The sequence below is a fragment of the Scyliorhinus canicula genome, chromosome 14, assembly GCF_902713615.1.
Source record: "Scyliorhinus canicula chromosome 14, sScyCan1.1, whole genome shotgun sequence".
In the NCBI taxonomy this organism is placed as follows: domain Eukaryota; kingdom Metazoa; phylum Chordata; class Chondrichthyes; order Carcharhiniformes; family Scyliorhinidae; genus Scyliorhinus; species Scyliorhinus canicula.
This window is the reverse complement of record NC_052159.1, coordinates 105,804,546-105,807,295: the sequence shown is the minus strand read 5'-3', so window position 1 is coordinate 105,807,295 and position 2,750 is coordinate 105,804,546. Positions and strand designations below refer to the sequence as shown.

The 2,750-nt window shown below is 49.6% G+C and overlaps 1 non-coding gene across 1 annotated transcript; it reads right to left on the bottom strand.

The window, feature by feature from the left end:
• Window positions 1–2,380: 2,380 nt before the first annotated feature.
• On the bottom strand, window positions 2,381–2,494 carry trnal-caa. Its single transcript has 2 exons — window positions 2,457–2,494; window positions 2,381–2,426 (listed from the first exon to the last, which is right to left on the bottom strand). It is a non-coding gene; the product is annotated as a tRNA-Leu (tRNA).
• Between the last annotated feature and the right edge of the window lie 256 nt (window positions 2,495–2,750).

Here is a 2,750-nt window from a genome sequence, read left to right as displayed (position 1 = left end):
TGTAAGGATAATTTTTCTATTTAAAAGGATTTTGTTCTCCATGGAGACTAACATTAAATCCAGTAATGCCTCCTTCCTTGTTGGCCAAAAACACACTGATCAAGAAGACACATGCAGAACCGTTCCCCTCTGTACCCTTTATTATTACTATGATAGTTTATATTAGCATAATTAAAAACCTCCATTAACTCTACTCTATAATTTTAGGACCTCCTCATAATTTACTTTCAAATTTGTTTTTCGATATTTTTCCCACGATTTGATTGGGCAGAGTCCACCTTGCATTGTAATAGTACCTCAATTACTTCTTAGCTCCAACTAAATAGATTCCACCCTTGTTCCTCTGGCACATCATCTCTCCCCAGCACTATAATAATCTCCTCAATCAATACTTTCACGTGTTGTACTTTCATTTGTGATGTTTCCTGAAAAACCTATACACAGAAAAAATTACAGCTCACTCCTGCCCTTTTAGGAAACAGGTTTCTGTTATTACCATGAAAAACATATCTACTGGGGCCAACTTTCAGCCCACTTTAGTCGTCAGCAGCAAAGCTGAGACGGGTGTGCAATACTGCAAGAATTGTGAAATACGATTCTCAAACGTGAGATCGCGTTTTCCGATTTGCCAGGCACCTCGCTATCGATATGACTAGAATTCCGCCATTGAAGACCACGAACCTCAGTTAAATACGTCAGCAGATCAAGAGCGAACACTCCCACTGGGATTTACCCCACCCCCACTGAATATTCATCGGCGTGATATCATGCCGGCGTGACTTACCACAGCTGTATAAAAACGGGAACCTGGTGACCTCACCCCTGAAGGCGATATTGGTGATGCGCAGACAGGTCACCGTGTCCCTCCAGAGTGTCACTTGCAGAGGGGCCACAAGAGAGCGTGCGGGGACCTTGACAAGTGCAACTCAGGGTGGGGAGGGGGTTAATCTCAGCACCTTGAGGGGTGAGGTTGCTCGCAAGCATTAGTGACCCTTCATGACTGTGAGCTTCTATGTTTAAAGGGGTCTGACATCTGGACTACAGGCAGCACTTATCATGTCCTCCTTGATGGGCTTGTGGCGATATCACTGCTGAGATGCTGAATGACAAATCTCAGTTGCTACTGCCTTCTCCCAGGTCAGGGGTCTGGTGTTTTGCTCCAGCTGTTGATGGGGTGGGTAGACTGTCACACATTTGCAGCGCTTGGCAACCTAATAACTTGAGAGTGCTGGTAGATATTCTTTTTTTCATAAATTTAGAGTTCCCAATTCATTTTTCCAATGGGCAATTTAGCATGTTAATCCACCTACCCTGCACATCTTTGGGTTGTGGGAGTGAAACCCACGCAAACACGGCGAGAATGTGCAAACTCCACACGGACAGTGACCCAGGGCCGGGATCAAAACTGGGACCTCAGCGCCGTGAGGCAGCAATGCAAACCACTGTGCCACCATGCTGCCCTGAGTGCTGGTAGATACAAGAGGCCTGAGCGTTGCTGTGTTGGTGGGGGGTGTGGGGAAGAGTACATCAGGCTTTACTGTGCCATCAGTGTGGGAGGTGGGAGATACAGCATTGCCATTCTCTCACTGTAAAGAGGTGAAGCACCGCATGAGCACAGGTGTTTGTGGAGCATGGCGCCATGGCATAACATCATGGAAGATCTGTCTGGGTGAATAGCATGATCTATATTACAAGTGTGCTATTACAAAGGGGACTTCTCTCTACTAGTGCCCAGGTTCACCCTTTCCCACTAGATGCCTGCCATTTCTACTCTTACCCACACTCCCACCACATTTAGCTGTATCTCTTGGATCTACAGTTGAGGTCGAGGCATCCTGCTGACTGCCATGCCTTGTTGTTTGAGATTACCTTGGTGGGCATCCCTTGGAGTGCCTGGACCTTGAGAGTCCGGGCCGACTTTTGGGCTGCACGGGTGTTGCAGTGCTGCCCTCCTTGGTGTGCCAGGCTGGGGATCTGTCGCTCACAGGGAAGGCTGTGTCAGATGGGCTGGACACTCCCAAGGTCTCCTGGGTGGAAAGCCCCCCAACTACCCACCTGGTGATCCGCTTCCCTTCAGGTAACCGGGGTCCCCTGGGCCCCTCCATTGGATAGAGGGGCAACTGGAGTGAGTGCCAGAAGCCCTGCCATCTCTGGCACTGAAACCCGAGGATTCCGACAGAACCTGCACCATGCAGTTGAAATGAAATGAAAATCGCTTATTGTCATGAGTAGGCTTCAATGAAGTTACTGTGAAAAGCCCCTAGTCGCCACATTCTGGCGCCTCTCCGGGGAGGCTGGCACGGGAATCGAACCGTGCTGCTGGCCTGCTTTAAAAGCCAGCGATTTAGCTGAGTGAGCTAAACCAGCCCCTAAAAGGTAATGTCAGAAGTGGGATTCGAACCCACGCCTCCAGTCGGAGACCAGAACACCCGGCTCGCAATGGGAAGGACAGAATCCTTGAGTCTGGCGCCTTAGACCACTCGGCCATCCTGACAAGTTGAATCCTTGTACTATGGAACCCATGCCCTCAGCCATGCAGGTCATGAGCTGAATCATGGAGTGGACATGCTCCGCCATGTAGTGCACATCCTGCACCAAGGTCTCCACTGCAGACACCTCCCTCCCAGTGTTGGTCTTATTGCTTGGGGTGATGGCATCACCTTCTCGTACAGAGGGCGATGGGACTCCTCCAGCTTGCCTTGCAGTCAGAGGAGGGATGCTGTCAACCCTCTCTGATGTGCACAACTCTG